The following is a 17,990-nucleotide window of genomic DNA, read 5'->3' on the forward strand; positions in this document are numbered from 1 at the left end:
CAGGCCTTGTGGAACTTTTAGTATATATAGGAAATCAGAGAGCAAACTGATGACTTCCCTTGGAAGAATGTGAGGTCCTTTTAAGTACTCCTGATAATTTACCTGGCTGTTGGGAGGACAAAGAGGCCAACTGAACTGTGCTGCCAGATTCCCTGCTCAGTTCTCAGTGTATTATTTATTGATTTACTTCACTGATATCCCCCTTTCTCCACAATGGGGATCCATAGGGGCTTAACTTGTTCTCCTCTGCTCCGTTTGTATCGTTGCGACAGCCCTGTGAGGCAGGCTAGTTTGAGCGGGTGCAGCTGTCCCAAGGTCACTAGGCAAACATCCCAAATGGAGTAGAGGTTTGAACACTGGTTGCCTGGACCCTAGTTTCTCACCCTGACCACTAAACGTCACTGTCCCTGCAGTGCTTTTTGTTGATTTGTTTCTGCAAAGGGTGCCGTCAATCCACATGTTTACGTTGGCTTCCTTACCCAGCCCCTTCGTTGCATTGACAACACCTTTTCTTCCTTAGCATAATCAGCGCTTCAGAATCATAACGCTTCCCCGCCGGGAGGGTAATGCCAACCTACATCCATATTTTTACAACTAAACAAGGTAACCCGCTGTTAGGTGCTGCCTCGGTCTTCTTAGAGCTGTGCAAAGAATGCAACCGGATAGCATTCACCTGATGTTAATTTGGCCCAGAAATTGGATTCTTTACCTGCCAGGCTGTGGCACAGTGGTAGAGCTTTGCAAGTTCAAGTCCCAGCATCTCCATCTAAAAAAAAATCACATAGAGGTGATGTGAAACAGCTTTTACCTTAGACCAGAGGTGGGATCCAGCAGGTTCTCACAGGTTCCCGAGAGTAGGTTACTCATTATTTGTGTGTGCCGAGAGGGGGTTACTAATTAGTGATTTTTGCCTTAGTTACGCCCCTCCTCTCAGCAGTAGCGCGCAGAACTTGAAGCAGTCTAGCAGGAGGTGCACCGGCGTGCGTGGCAACCTGCGCCTGCGTGCATTTGTTTCCCGCCCAAGGACCAGCGCAGTGGCTACGTCCTTGCCACAGCCCCGCCCAGGAATGCCCCGCCCCTGGAATGCCCAGCCACGCCCCTGTTGTGCCCTGCCCAGCCCCATTGGCGCTATGCCACAGTTTGAATCCCACCACCATGGGAACCTGTTACTAAAATTTTTGGATCCCACCACTGCCTTAGACCCCAGAGAGCTGCCTGCTAGTCATACATGAAACTGCCTGACATTGAACCAGACCATCAGTCCATCAAGATTGCCCCTTTCTGGACAAACCTTTTAAAACATTCTGAGGCAGGGAATAAAACATTTCCTCCACGGAGCTCCCCATTGGTTTTGCCCCCAAACCTTTTATTTGCAGCCTCAAAACGGTTTTAAATGAACCCCCTTTTCAAATGATTCGCTGGCTGAAATGTTTTGAAAATGTCTTCAGTTGCTGTGCAAACTGCTGACTCCATTTCCCATGGTCCCCTGCTTGCCTGAACATCTCCCCTCATTGCCATTTTCTGAGGTCCCTTCCACACATGCAGAACTAATGCACTTTCAATTCGCTTACCCCATTGCTTGCAAGTGGATTTTGCTTTTCCACACAGATTCAAAGTGCACTGAAAGTGGATTGAAAGTGCATCATTCTACATGTGCGGAAGGGGCCTTACTGCCTTGTCCTTTCAACCGGAGATGCTGGAAATTGAACTTAGGACTTTCTGTACACTAAGCATAGTTTCTTCTGCTGAGCCACAGCCTCTTAACCTGGTCCGGTTCAGGATGAGGCAGCTTCATGCGTGTGCATAAAAGCAATCTCTGGGATCACAAGAGTTCTTGACAGTTTTCAACTGCATCTTAACAGAAAGTTATGTGAAGGAATAATGCTAGAAAAACCTATGATGCTTGGACTTGTCAGTGGCAGGAGTAGACACCAAAGAATACGATGGCTAGATACCATAAAAGCTGATACAGGCATGAACATCAACCAGCTGAAGGAAGCAGTGCTTAATCGAAAAATGTGAAGGAAGCAGTACGTAATCGAAAAATGTGGAAAGAGCTTGCATATCGGGTTGCCGAGGGTCGAGAACGACTGGATGGATAACATCATCATCATCATCTTAATAACTCACTGAGTAAAGGATTATTTCTTTTTTGTCTGTTTCCCAACAATTTCATTGAGTGCCCCTGAGTTCTAACACGATGTGAGTTGGAGGAAAAAGCTCCCTCGATCCATTTCCCCCCACACATAATTCTATAGCCATCTATCAGCCATCTTCCATGGCAGTCACACGGCAAACTACTCCCTGCTAGAGGGTTTGCTACCTCTACAAAATCCATTAGCACATTCCCGTTCCCTTCAGCTGAAGGGTGAGCTTTTTACTCCTGTAATCTCCATGAAATCTGAGAGCTGCGATGGTTGGTGGCAAAACGACAACCGTGGGTTCAGATGCAGGACTGGATTTGCTATAGCACATTTCTCCGCTTTCCCTTTTGTCATAGACATTGCAATATTCTGTCCCCAAACAAATAATCCCCAGTTCTTCCAGTAAGTCAGATGTGGTCCCTAACAAATCTGTCATTCTGCGGAACCAAGAAATTACAAAGGAGCCTGAGTTTGAAAGATGCATGCCAGCTGACTGAATGACCAAGACTTCATTGAGACAGCAAGGTTCAAACACTGTCCTCGCATTCTTTATACTAATATTACAACCTCCGTTTGCACACATAATAAATCCCAGAACTGAGGACTTCAGTTTCCCCTAATGTTCGCATCTGCTGCTCAGAGATACATTATCCCTGAAGATTAAGTTTGTATTCTTCTCTCCCCCACAGACCTAATCTTCTAATAATTTTGCCAACTGGTTCACAATTCAGTGAATACAGTGCCCGGCACCATATCTTGCAGTATTGAATCCCAAAATCAATTGTTATGAACAAAAGCGCTGCCTTTTGCCTGCCCCTCCAAAATGCAGGAAACCAGAAACCATAATTTTCATCTCATTGCTGGTTCCTTGAAATTAGCATTCAGATTTTATAGCCAATAGACATGGAAAATTGGCAGCGGTTTAATTTCTTCCCACGGGAGAACGAATAAGGCGTAAAGAGTCCCAAATATGGAGATGAGAAACATTTTCTTTAAGCCCTAAATCAGCCACGTGGGTGGCCACTTTGATGTCATGGGTTTTGTTCAGGCAAGGAAGGAGATAGATACAGAAACAGGTCCCCAGGTCAAAACAGCAAGGGTGGAAAACTTGGAAATCATTCGAAGGCTCGGTGGTAGAATGCTTGCTATGCATGTAGAATGTCCTAGGTTCGACCTCCGGCAACTTCAGTTCAAAAAAGCTTCAAATGATATGTGATGGAAAGACTCAATTCCCATGCTACCTTTCAATAATGTACACGTACGTTTGTGTGTGTGTGTGTGTGTGTGTGTGTGTGTGTGTGTGTGAAAGACTTTAAAAGGGCTTAAAAAGGGCTTGGACAGATTTATGGAGGAGAAGTCGATCTATGGCTCCCAATCTTGATCCTCCTTGATCTCAGATTGCAAATGCCTTAGCAGACCAGGTGCTCGGGAGCAGCAGCAGCGAGGATGATTGAGGGATTGGAGCACCTTCCTTATGAGGAGAGGCTGCAGCGTTTGGGACTCTTAAGTTTGGAGAGGAGACGTCTGAGGGGGGATATGATTGAGGTCTATAAAATTATGCATGGGGTAGAAAATGTTGACGGAGAGAAATGTTTCTCTCTTTCTCACAATACTAGAACCAGGGGGCATTCATTGAAAATGCTGGGGGGAAGAATTAGGACTAATGAAAGGAAACACTTCTTCACACAACGTGTGATTGGTGTTTGGAATATGCTGCCACAGGAGGTGGTGATGGCCACTAACCTGGATAGCTTTAAAAAGGGGTTTGGACAGATGTATGGAGGAGAAGTTGATCTATGGCTACCAATCTTGATCCTCCTTGATGTGAGATTGCAAATGCCTTAGCAGACCAGGTGCTCAGGAGCAGCAGCAGCAGCGACAGAAGGCCATTGCTTTCACCTCCTGCTGTGAGCTCTCAAAGGCACCTGGTGGGCCACTGCGAGTAGCAGAGAGCTGGACTAAATGGACTCTGGTCTGATCCAGCAGGCTAGTTCTTATGTTCTTATGTTCTTAAAGACCATCAAGGCACAGTTAACTTATGGCAACAAGTAGGGTTTTCAAGGCAAGTGCCTAACAGAGATGGCTTCCCATTGTTTCTTCCTCTGTGCAGCAACTCTGGTATTCCTTTGTGGCCTCCCATCCATGTACTAACCAGGGCCAAACCTGCTTAGCTTCTGAGATCTGAGAAGATCAGGCTAGCCTGGTCCATCCAGATCAAGGCACTGATGTATGCAGAGCTCAGCAGATTCCAGTCAGTGACTACAGACCAATCTTTTTCTCTTTCCAGGTACACTTCATCCCAGCCAACTCCCAATGTGATATATTTCCCAGTCTCCAGGTGGGTCTTGAACATCTCCAGGAATTACAACTGATTTTCAAACTACAGATATCGGTGCCCCTGGAGGAAATCACAGCTTTGTAGGGTATCCTGAAGCTCCTCCCACCTCCTAGGAGCAGCAGTGGCGTAGGAGGTTACGAGCTCGTGTATCTAATCTGGAGGAACCGGGTTTGATTCCCAGCTCTGCCGCCCGAGCTGTGGAGGCTTATCTGGGGAATTCAGATTAGCCTGTACACTCCCACACACGCCAGCTGGGTGACCTTGGGCTAGTCACAGCTTCTCGGAGCTCTCTCAGCCCCACCCACCTCACAGGGTGTTTGTTGTGACGGGGGAAGGGCAAGGAGATTGTCAGCCCCTTTGAGTCTCCTGCAGGAGAGAAAGGGGGGATATAAATCCAAACTCTTCTTCTTCTTCCTCTTCTTCCTCTTCTTCTTCCTCTTCTTCCTCTTCTTCCTCTTCCTCCTTTTCTTCTTCTTCTTCTTCTTCTTCTTCTTCTTCTTCTTCTTCTTCTTCTTCTTCTTCTTCTTCTTCTTCTTCCTCCTCCTCCTTTTCTTCTTCTTCTTCTTCTTCTTCTTCTTCTTCTTCTTCTTCTTCTTCTTCTTCTTCTTCTTCTTCTTCTTCTTCTTCTTCTCCTCCTCCTCCTCCTCCTCCTCCTCCTCCTCCTCCTCCTCCTCCTCCTCCTCCCAACCTTTCTAGCCTCCATTCCCAAAATCTCCAGAAATTTCCTAATCTGGAGTTGACAGTCCTACCCGTGACTCAGGGCTATCTTGGGAAGAGGCCTATGGAGACTGCTAACTGAGGAAACCAGGCTTACTTGACTACAAATTCCCTCATCTTAAAAAGCTCTGCAGTTGGCTAGGAGCACTGGCATTCAAGTATCTGTCAGAGGCTCCCTTCTGCCATAATTCAGAGTAGCACCTTGACCATGGGATGCACTTGAGACTATTTTGATGGAGAGTCCCTTTCCTCCAGCCACTTTAAACAAACTGACAAGGATGACAAAATGAGAAAGTCACCTTGGTGACATTCACCTATTTCAGCTAAATAAAACTGAAGACATGACCCGGGAACACTTCATTCCTTTGAGGGAATAATATTATTCTTGTGAAGCTGCCAAGGTCTGTCTCTCTGTCTCCTTTGCATGAATTATCTTCTGTCAGCTCTGGTCAGCGTGAACTTTTGGCCTTGACTCTTCAGATTGTCTTCCAGCTGGTGCTTACAGCAACCAAAAGTTGGCTCGCTTTTTGGCTTCTTCTTGTCTCCTGTTTTCTACTGATGCCCATGCACCCTTCAGAATATCACAACTTCGCTCAAAACATTCCCTTCATAATATTCCTCTCTATGCGACCCCTTTACATGTAACCTCTGTAAAGGTACCTCTATAGTATCCTGATGTGTGTTCTGCCACCTCCTTGCTTTTTTAAAATTTCACTTCCCCCCAAGGGCTTGCACCTTTGAAGTCTTGGACCTGAAGAACACCTTTGAAGTCTTTGCACTTTTGAAGTCTTGGGCCATCAAGTCCAATCCCCTGCACTGTGTGTTCCTGCATGGCAGGGGGTTGGACTTGATGGCCCTTGGGGTCTCTTCCAACTCTAGGATTCTATGAATAGGACGGCTTCATTGTGTATGGTGGCATGACAGAATGGTCAGTGGGTGGGGAGGGCTCTGAGGCAAAAAAGGGAGCCTTACTCTAAACAGAACCATTGTTTTTCTTAATCATGAACCGAGTTTATTTGTAAGAGCAAAACGGTTTCTGTGTGGTTAATCAGCAGAATTGTTTCAGAGAGGTCTGAAAACGTAGTTCCACGTTGGTTCTCTCAAGCTTCTTAGGTAGACCTAGAAACACAGACTTCTTTTTGCACTGGCCACTTAGGCTAATAACTTCTGCAAAGCTTAATTTCCCAACTTAGTGTAACCCCCATGCTCAGAATGGGTTGACCCAGAAAGGGGTGGAGACTCAAAGCAGCACGAGGCTGCAGAGCTCATGTAGTTTGGAGGAGACGAGGCTACCAGACTCGGACCTTGATTTGTCTAAGCCCTTAACACCTTGTTAAGGTAACTGCAATGTTGTTGGGAACTACTGGGAAGGTAGTTGTTTGTTTTTGCTATGTTGTAAATGTTGGGAGTTTATTGTTTCAGGGTTTCTTTTTGTGGTTGTAATGGGTGAGAGTTCTCCTGGAAACCTTCATCATGTTGAATCCTGTTCATCAAGCCCTTGGAGTCTTCAGGAGCCAACCCACTTGCAAAGAAGAATTGGACTTGGCAGTATCAGTAGACTGTAAATATAAAGGACTTGAAAATGCAACCCTGAACAGGACCTTGAAGTGTGATGTTAAATGTTGATGTTATATGTTAAGAAAGTAAACCATTTTGTGTTTTTAAAATTGTTGTTGCAAACTCATTCCATGTTCTGCCCCACAGAACCCACAATAGAGGTTACATTAGTACTTAGATAGCCAGCATGGTGTCGTGGTTAAGAGTGGTGGACTCTAATCTGGAGGACTGGGTTTGATTCCCCACTCCTACACGTGAAGCCTACTGGGTGACCTTGGGCCAGTCACTGTTCTCTCAGAAGTCTCTCAGCCCCACCAACCTCACAAGGTGTCTGTTGTGGGGAGAGGAAGGGAAAGGAGCTTGTAAGCCACCTTGAGTCTCCTTACAGGAGAGAAAGGCAGGGTTGGAATCCAACTCTTCTTCTTCTCTTCTTCAAAACCTTGCACCCCTTTATATGGGTTCTAAGGTAGACACAAAGAGGCATACATACTCTGAGAAATATCAGTTGAAACAACTAGTTTCATCTTTGGTAAAGAGTGTATAGGGCATAAAAGACAGTAGTAATCAGAAATTGTTATTTTTATTTGAATATTTGTAGTCCTCTTTCAAATGAGATTACTGATTCCTCAGGTGATTAGTATATTAAAAGTAATTAAATAACAATCATAAAAATATCAAATTTATGAGAATTATTTAAATGTCTGAATATTAAACACAGCAGTCCTCCATAAAATCCGCAGTTCAGCAAAGGCCTATTAAAAATAGCAAATTAAAGAATCACTACATCGTACATTAGGAAGATTTTTTTTTTTAAAAAAACCCACTCACCTAAAAAGCTGAGAAAAATAAGCAAGTCTTTACTTGGGGTTGGAAAGATAGTAACGGATCAGTCCTACACATAGTCACACTTGTCTTAGTCCTAGGCTGTTTCCGCACGGCCATGCTGGGGGTTGGGTCGGCATACATGCAGGCTGCACCGTTCCCCAAATGCCTTACCATGTCCTCCACGCCTTCCAGTGTCGCTGGGCCAGGCCAGGGACACTCCCCTGCCGCAAGTGACAGCTCTCCAGAAGTCAGTGGGGTGGGGGGGGCATGTCCCCTAGTGGTCTCTGCTGCGATGTGCTGGAGAACCCGGAGGAAACCGGTGAGGCATTTGGGAAAGGGGTAAGATAAGCCTTCCAGCTGCTGCTGTTTGTACCGCGGCAGCGGGTTGGAAGCAGCTGTTTCACAAAACCTGCAGCTCAGGGAGTGAGGTTGGGAAACAGCGAGGATAGCGCCCGCTAGGGAAGGCGAGGCGGCACTGCTCGCGATGCAGCTCGCTTATCGCGAACAGCTCCCTAGGGATGGTGTTTTTGCTGTCCCTAGGGCACTGTTATTGGCCCGTGCTGAAAGGGCCCTAGATTTGAATGCTGTAGCTCGTGCAGTGTAGACGTTAGGAGCAGCAGACTCTAATCTGGAGAACCAGGTTCGATTCCCCACTCTTCCGCATGAGCAGTGGACTCTAATCTGGTGAATCAGGTTTGTTTCCCCCAGTCCTACACATGAAGCCGGGTGGGTGACCGTGGGCCAGTCACAGCTCTCTCAGAACTCTCTCAGCTCCATGGACTTCACAAGGTGCCTGTCATGGAGAGAGGAAGGGAAGGCGATTGTAAGCGGTGTGGAGACTCCTAAAAAAGGGTGGCATTAAAAACCAACTGCTTCTTAAAAACCAACCATTTTTCCAGGCTAAACTTTCACCAGGGAAACCTCCCTTCAGCAGATGCAAGTAGGAATGGAAGATCAAACAGGGGGAACTTTATCAGCAGAGTTTAAAGCGGAGTCACTTTGGTAAGATGAGAAGGTCTATAGTCTTCTTGCACTCGCTGCAACCTTCTATCACACTTGGAAAAGAATACTCTCCACTCAAGATGTTCTTTCCATAGGAAGGCTTTTACTTTAGCAGTTGCAAGGTTACACAAGTCTATTGTATACAAGACTATTGTACTATACAGAACTCTTCAGCTATAACAAAGTTCAACACTTACAGAACTTAACTCAGACTCAACTCAATCTCAACTCAGCACATACAATACATACATCAGGGATACTTTTCCCCGCCCCCACAACAGCCTCTCATTGGTCTAGAATTACAGTTGAATTCACCAATCATGTTAAAGTTTAATCTTTGCTACATTTACCCCTAGACTGACTGTCTTCGTTCTCTGGGTTCGCAAACCTTCTGCTAACTTGAAATGACCTTTTATGTGAACTTTTCACTCTTTTTTCTATATTATGACACACTTCGCCTCTCAGAAGCTTCGACCCTGGGAATTTTGTTGGTCTCTGAGGTGTTACTGGACCCAGATCTTGCTTTTTTACCATGGACCAACGTGGCTACCCTAAAACCCTTCTTAGTCCATTGAAGTCAATGGGCCTGGGAGGGTGTCATGTTGAGGTGTCCTTCCCCTCCCCAAACCCCAGTCTTCTCAGACTCCACCCTGCAAAATCTTCAGGTATTTCCAAAACCAAAACTGGCAACCCTAATAATGCCCAACTCTGTGCTGCCACAAACACTGTGGCTACTTCATAGCAGTAAACTGTATATAAGCATAAGCATTTATTGTCATTCTGCACACACAACAAAAATTTACAGCAGCATTCCTCGATGCACACAATTTCAGACTCATACCCCATCCTCACTTTCCCCTTCCTCCACCCATCCCTACACAGCCCCAAACACATCAACACGAAGCCACAGAGTTCAGCATCGCCACAGCTCTAGAGTAGAAGCTGTCTCTAAGCCTCTTTGTCCTAGTTTTTATAGACCTGTATCATCTGCCAGACGGTAACAGTTCAAAAAGAGAGTGTGCTGGATGAGACGGATCTCTCAGAATATTTGGGGCTTTCTTTAGGCTTCGGGAATTATAGAGTTCTTCCAAGGAGGGGAGAGGGCAGCCGATAATCCTCTGTGCAGTAGTGATCACTCTTTGGAGCGCCTTCCTATCCGCCACTGTGCAACTGGAGAACCATACACAGATGCAGTAGGTTAAGACACTCTCTATAGCACAGCGGGAAAAGGACACCAGGAGTTTTCCATTCAGTTGTTGTTTCCTTAACAGTCTAAGATAGTACAGTCTTTGCTGGGCCTTCTTAACCACTGCGGCAGTCTGTACGTCCCAGGTCAAGTCCTCTTTAATCATGACGCCCAGAAATTTAAAACTAGCCACCTGCTCTGCTTGATCTCCATTTATAGTCAAGGGCTGAATTTCTGAGCTATTCCTTCTATAGTCCACTATAAGATCCTTTGTCTTGTTGGTATTAAGAACCAGGTTATTTTCCCTGCACCATGAGAGCAATCGGTCCACCTCACTCCGATATGTGCCCTTAATAAAAACGTCCAAAGAAATGTGCAGTTTCTGCTTCATTCGAGACTCTGAAGTTCTGGGATGACTTGAATCACTCCAAAGATGTTGCCTAAATCGTGTCCACCAAGCTGACAGTTGGGTCAGCCCATCCTTCACTACTTGTATTGAGAAACCGGGGGCGGGGGGGGGGGGCTCCTAGAAACCACTGAGGAGATTCCTAAAGGAAGGCTGAGATTTAAATACATGAAAACGTTAAGTGTCAGAGAATGTCAAAGTTCATGAGTTCCAAAGCGCCTCCGCTCCTAGTGAAAGTTCTTCACTGCAAAAAAGCCCGCCGAGATTTTGCATTCTGACCATGCTTTATAAGAGTGACAAAAACTGCGAAGGCAACTATACATACAGTGGAAGGAACTAGCCTTTTGTGGCTAATTAAAATTTTGCATCCTGCTCTCATGGCTTCCTTAGTTGACAGAGGACTCCCAGAAGCCCACTGGCCGTGGCAGAACGCTTCTCTGCCGTCCAGCTGGCAAACATTAAGCAAAGTGCTTGGTGGGGAGTCTTCAGGCCTCCATTTTCCACCCTGTCAAGCTCGCATTCACCTGTCAACACTTAAGACTTCCAAATGAGTATGCAAAAGGAGTGGAGAGGTGTGCTACGAATGGGGGACGGAAAGGCGCAGGGGGTCGGTCTGCGGCTTCTGTGAGCTGAAGATCTCCCCACAAAAAATTATCTTCTTTTCTATTCCACACAGCTGCAACCAAGCGCATCAATTAGCGGTGATGATCCCCGTTGTTAACATAATTTCCTCCATAGGCTCCGGCGGAACATTTTTGCGTCCAAGGCAAGAAATCCAAGAACCGCGGAGAGGTAAGATGCTTCAAAGAAAGAATATAAATAACTCTCGCGTGAGACCAAAAGCTCCCCTCGTTTTTATTTACAGGTCGGTCCGGATTTCTCACACAATCTCCACCTCTCCATATTTCCAGGCTCCCATTTTAATTGTCATCCCGTTTTATTAGTTCACGGATGGCGGGGAATAAGATCCGGATAGCGCTAACCGATCGCTATTAGAGGTAATAATTTTCAGGCCTATGGGCCGTTGCCATGGAGACCTGTGAAGACCCCAAAGAGTTAGGCTTGGGAGTTGAGGCCTAATCCGGAGGTGATTTTTCAATAGCGCCAGCTGTCCTGGGTCTGAAAAGGCGTGGCAAATTACGCCATTATCGGAGGGAAATGGTACGGCTAAGTTAATTATTTGTCCACGCTAGACACAGGTGTTCATAAAAGAGGGAACACGCTCTTCTAATCAAGCCCGACGCTGGCAGAACAACAGCCCAGCGTGAGATATTCAAAGAGCTGTTTGTAGTGTCCCCTCTTTTAAATCACAAAAGCTCCGCCGTGTGCCTTCTGCAGCGGGAGTGTCTCATGTTGCCTTTGGTTTGCCATGACAGGTAATGACATACAGGTTGAGGATAACAATCTGCCGCGGCTGAAACGGCGCCGCTGATGCCGAGGTTCAGTTGAGGGCATCAGAGGTTTGTTGGGTTGTTTGTTTCCGTTTTGGCTTTAATGAAAAAGGATTGTTTGGGGAAAAACGCGTGCCTGGTTGGATGCCAGCTCAAAATCGGCACCGTCCCCAAAAATGGAGCAGTGGTCAGGTTTAGTACTTTGAGGTTCACAATAAAAGTTTGTTGCGTGCTGTTATCTTTTTTTTTAAAAGAATTCATTTGGAAGTTCAGATGGAGTAATCATTTTAGAGGGCTGGATGAGCAAGATTCGAGCCCAGTAACACCTTAGAGATTTTCAGGGTGTTTAACTTTCGACAGTCAAAAGGTCCCATCACCAGATACAAGGAAGTATAATATGGCTTTATCAGGAGGCAGTCTTTGCAATTCCAGAGGAGGAGGAAGGTACCTCACCTTGCTGTTAAACTTCTCACAATGACTTTAAACTTCCTTCTCTTTTCCCCTGCCCCCCAATAAAAATAAGGCCAAGAAGCGAGCATGGACACCAATATTACTCTGGCTGAGCTGTTTTACTAATGGTACTTAGTAGGAGAGTTTGGATTTATATCCCCCTTTTCTCTCCTGTAGGAGACTCAAAGGGGCTTTCAATCTCCTTGCCCTTCCCCCCCTCACACCCTGTGAGGTAGGTGGGGCTGAGAGAGCGCCGAAGAACTGTGACTAGCCCAAGGTCACCCAGCTGGCGTGTATTGGAGTGCACAGGCTAATCTGAATTCCCCAGTTAAGCCTCCACAGCTCATGCGGCAGAGCGGGGAATCCAACCCGGTTCCTCCAGATTAGAGTCCACCTGCTCTTAACCACTACGCCACTGCTGCTGCTTATACAGGGTTTTCAGTTTTCAAAACACTCCACATAGATCCTAATCCTTAAAACACCCCTGTAAGTATTATTGCTCCCACGGTGCAGTGTTAGTGGGGGGAAGTATGTAAGTAAAATGTATACGGAGCAAATACAGGCAGTTCCCGGAAATGTGGGTGCATGCAAACCATTGGTCAAGGAGTAGGTAGTACAAAGCAAGGATATATCAGCATGCACTGGGAGTCCGGTCACGGGGATGCACATTTAAGGTCCATAGGCAAATAGTCCACATTGGGATGGCACACATTGAAGGGCCATAGGCAGCGATCGTTGGGGTTTACATTTAAGGTCCATAGGCAGATAGTCCACATTGGGATGGCACACATTGAAGGGCCATGAGCAACTAGTTCATAGCAGGAGAGAACATATGATCCAGGCCTGCAAGATCACAGTCCATGGTGGGGGAGCAGGCCTCTCTGCAGCAGCAGATGGCGGCACTTAGGCGGTCTCACCTGTGGGCCCTAGAGATGTCAATTGACCTGGACAAAAATGACCCTGTCCCTTTAATAGAGATTTAATGTGAGGGAAGTGAAGATTTTCATGGCATAGAGGCAAACAATATACTTGGTAAACAACATCCCGACAATCTATTATTAAAGGGAAATAACATCCCACCCCCCTCCTAGGCCCAGTGTTGTGTAGTGTGCTTTTAAAAGGATGGAGGGCAGGGGGTGGGGATTGGGGGGCATGCCCCTGAGCCTGCCCTGCCCTCCTGGGGGGTCTGCCCTGCCCTGAGCCCTGCCCCCGCCCTCCATGCTTTTAAAAGCATGTCCCTGGAGGCCAGCTCCTTCTCTCCCCAGGCTCTGGGGAGGGCAGAAACCGGGCTGCATGAAGCCCAGGGGGCAGGGGCCCAGCCCAGCCCCACCCCATTCTCCATGCTTTTAAAAGCACATCCCTGGAGGCCGGCTCCTTCCCTTCCCAGGTTCTGGGGAGGGCAGAAACCAGGCTGCATGAAGCCCAGGGGGCAGGGGCCCAGCCCAGCCCAGCCCCACCCCATTCTCCATGCTTTTAAAAGCACATCCCTGGAGGCCGGCTCCTTCCCTTCCCAGGTTCTGGGGAGGGCAGAAACCGGGCTGCATGAAGCCCAGGGGGCAGGGGCCCAGCCCAGCCCCACCCCATTCTCCATGCTTTTAAAAGCACATCCCTGGAGGCCGGCTCCTTCCCTTCCCAGGTTCTGGGGAGGGCAGAAGCCAGGCTGCATGAAGCCCGGGGGCGGGGCCCAGGGGCCCAGGGGGTGGGGCCACGCCCCTGAGCCCCACCCCATACTCCATGCTTTTAAAAGCACGTCCCTGGAGGCCGGCTCCTTCTCTCCCCAGACTCTGGGGAGGGCAGAAGCCGGCCTGCAGGGAGGCTGGGAGGGGGGTGGGGCACTGTGGTGGGCGGGCGCACACCGTTTCATCACAGGGAGGGCTGTTTCCCTCATTTCAGGGATTGCTGCACACTGTTCCTGGGGAGGGAGGCCAATTTGAGGCACAGGGAACATTTGACTGTACCCTCTAGAACTGTGGTGGCGAACCTTTGGCACTCCAGATGTTATGGACTACAATTCCCATCAGCCCCTGCTGATGAATTGGCCATGCTGGCAGGGGCTGATGGGAATTGTAGTCCATAACATCTGGAGTGCCAAAGGTTCGCCACCACTGCTCTAGAAAGATCTAGCCTGGAGGGAAGAAGGATGTTGCTTTCAGCCACATGAAGACTGACTTCTGTTCAGCTCAATCTCACATTAAGCCCCTGGATTGCCTCTGCCACACCTCTGCTTGGTCCCAGACTTTACCTCCCTGCATCCTGAGCATTGGCTCGCCTGAGTGTTATTTCTCCTGTGTCCAATAAACTTCTTAGGACTTCTGATCCCCTGGCTATCTTGCTTCCAACTCTTCTATTCCCTTTTAGACTTGTCTCTGCCTGCAAGACACTGAATTCTTAACACTTAAGATTTCTTAGCAACTCCCCTTCCTTGCTTGCCAGTAGGCATCGAGACACATTCAGAGCTTTCATATGAAGGAAACCAAAAGAGCATCCTCTCTGGGGCACTTCCTTGAAGCAGAGGGCAGGGTTCACGTCTGCCCTGGGAAATCCTAAGCTCATTACATCTGTCGCACAAGAAGGGGCAGGTTAAAGAGCATTTAAAAGCAATTATTTGCCAGCGTTGCTTTTACAGATGCCATGGCGCCATTTGGTTCCCAGTGCCCTGTGACTGGCTGACATATAATTAACAGTGAAGTGCGAAGAAAGGGCTTAGGAGCAGGTGAGGACTTCTTCCAAACAACAGAACATATGTCAAAGGGCACGGGTGCCATTCATAACGGCCTAACGGAAGAAAGCCAAACAGAGGAAACCAGATATTGAAAAAACCCGTTCATAAACAGGGTTATATTTCATGAGAAAAGGAGCTATAGTAGTCGTCTGTTTTACATTGCCGTTTCAATGGTACATAGCATTCGGGATATGGCATTTTTCAGTGTTCAAAGCAGAGGTGGGATCCAGCAGGTTCTCACCAGTTCCCGAGAGTGGGTTACGAATTATTTGTGTGTGCCGAGAGGGGGTTACTAATTGGGTCCGCTTTTCTGTTAGAAATTCCATTAGGTCCAAAAATCATGGAGTCCTGTTGTTTCCTATATGGCTGGTTAGCGAAGATAGAAAGCAGGATAATTCTCCCTGTTGGGCTGTTTTAAAAGCATGTTTTAGAAATATGGTAAAGTTCCTTGTTTAAGGAAAGAATCCTTCTTTTGATTTCTAGAAACAAAATTAAGTCTTTGAAAGTATTAAGTATTTGACAGGCAGTCAATTAGAGGAGAAGTCGTTGTTTCTGTTGGCAGTAGACGATAGGACTTGCTATAATGAGTTTAAATTATGGACAGAAAGATACCAGCTGGAAATTAGGAACTTTTTTTTTACAGTAAGAGTTTTTTTCAGTAACAGAGAAATTATTAATGCTCCGCCCCCGGAATGCCCGGCCACGCCCCCGTCATGCCCCGCCCAGCCCCATTGGCGCTACGCCACTGTTTGAATCCCACCACCATGGGAACCTGTTGCTAAAATTTTTGGATCCCACCACTGGTTCAAAGGCTTGCTTGTGTAACTCTGTAATCTTTTCATAACAACCCTGCTAGTTCAATCTTGAATTGCCAACTTTTATTTATTTATTGATTATATTTATATACCGCCCTCCCCCGGGAAATCCCGGAGATCTGTGAATGAACGCTAGAGAAGGAGAGGAGGGATATAGGCGGGTTATAATGCTATAAAGTTTGTCCTCCAAAGCAGCCATTTTCTGCGGGGAAACTGAAGAGTTTGGATTTATACCCCACTTTTCTCTCCCTTTAAGGAGCCTCAAGCGGTTTGCAGTGGCCTTCTCTTCCTCTCCCCACAATAGGCACCCTGTGAGGTAGGCGGGGCTGAGAGAGTTCTGACTGGCCCAAGGTCTCTCAGAAGGCTTCTTGTGGGGAAAACAAACCCAGTTTAAAGAAGAGTCCGCTGCTCATGTGGAGGAGCGGGATTTTAAACCCAGTTCTCCAGATTAGAGTCCGCTACACTTAACCACTAGGCCACGCTGGCTCTCCAACGGATGATTGTAGTCTGGAGATCAATAGCAATTTTTGGAAAACCCCAGGTCCATCTGGGGGCCGGTATCTCTTGTGCAGGTACAGCCTCCTGACAGAATGTATGATGGGCACCGCCCTGAGCCCTTTGGTGGACAGCGGTATAAAAGCGTAACAAATAAATAAATACAAATAAATATGATGCCCCCTCCCCCATTTTGGCTACTGAAAGCAGGACAGGGAAAGGCAGCCACCCCCCTCCCCACATACCACAGCCTCAGTCAGAATCAGGCCTGGCAGTCGCGTAGGTGCCATGGGGTGGAGGCACCCCAGGGACACACCATTGGCATCATGTGGGGGCAGCAAATTGCCCCCACAGCCCATAGCCCACCCCCTCCCCCACCCCCCAGGCCTGACAGAAACCAGGAGCAGCTTGGCGGGTCTAGCCAGGCTGCTTTTTCAGCTGGTTGAACTAAGGTAAGTGGAAGGAGGCGTGGTGCCATGGGGGGGCCTTGTGAGGGCGGGGGGAAGGGTGACATTTTGTCCCAGGCGCCATTTGCCCTTCCCTATGCCACTGAGGCATGAATTTTACCCAGGAGTGGCTACATACATAGGAGAATGGCTGCTTTTTAGGGTTGCCAGCCTCCAGGTGAGACTTGAGGATCCCCTAGAACAGTGGTGGCGAACCTTTGGCACTCCAGATGTTATGGACTACAATTCCCATCAGCCCCTGCTGATGAATTGGCCATGCTGGCAGGGGCTGATGGGAATTGTAGTCCATAACATCTGGAGTGCCAAAGGTTCACCACCATGGCCCTAGAATTACAGCTCATCTCGAGATGACAAAGACCAGTTCACCTGGAGAAAATGGATGCTGTAGAGCAGTGGTTCTCAACCTTCCTAATGCCGCATCCCTTTAATCCAGTTCCTCATGTTGTGGTGACCCCCAACCCTAACATTTATCCATTTTACAGATGGAGAACACTGATGCAGAGAGTCTTAGGCAACCCCTGTGAAAGGGTAGTTCGACCCCCAAAGGGGTCCCGACCCCCAGGTTGAGAACCACTGCTGTAGAGGGTGGGCTTTGTGGTCCCTGCCTTCCCCAGGCTCCACCCACACATTTTCAGGACTTTCCCACCTGGATCTGGCAACTCTATTCCCCCATCCCCTGCCAGTGGCCAGCGGGGACGTGACATCTGGTCGCCACATCTCAAAAAGGATATCTGTAAGGAACCACAACCTTACAATATCGAAGAGATAGAAAAAGTGCAAAGAAGGGCAATGAGGATGATTGAAGGATTGGAGCACCTTTCTTATGAGGAGAGGCTGCAGCGTTTGGGACTCTTTAGTTTGGAGAGGAGACGTCTGAGGGGGGATATGATTGAAGTCTATAAAATTATGCATGGGATAGAAAATGTTGACAGAGACATTTTTCTCTCTTTCTCACAATACTAGAACCAGGGGGCAATCACTGAAAATGCTGGGGGGGGGGGGGAGAATTAGGACTAATAAAAGGGAACATTTCTTCATGCAAAGTGTGATTGGTGTTTGGAATATGCTGCCACAGGAGGTGGGGATGGCCACTAACCTGGATAGCTTCAAAAGGGGCTTGGACAGATTTATGGAGGAGAAGTCGATCTATGGCTACCAGTCTTGATCCTCCTTGATCTGAGATTGCAAATGCCTTAGCAGACCAGGTGCTTGGCAGCAGCAGCAGCAACAGAAGGCCATTGCTTTCACCTCCTGCATGTGAACTCCCAAAGGCATCTGGTGGGCCACTGCGAGTAGCAGAGTGCTGGACTAGATGGACTCTGGTCTGATCCAGCAGGCTAGTTCTTGTGTTCTTATCACATCCCTATTACAATTCTCCATGGCAAACTCCTGCAAAATGTAACATCTAGTTCGGCTTTTATTGTTGCTCCTGTTGGGTTCTGTCATGGAGTGTAGGTCTACCTGAGCACATTTCT

This window comes from Sphaerodactylus townsendi, linkage group LG07 (genome assembly GCF_021028975.2).
Source record: "Sphaerodactylus townsendi isolate TG3544 linkage group LG07, MPM_Stown_v2.3, whole genome shotgun sequence".
Classification (NCBI taxonomy): Eukaryota; Metazoa; Chordata; class Lepidosauria; order Squamata; family Sphaerodactylidae; genus Sphaerodactylus; species Sphaerodactylus townsendi.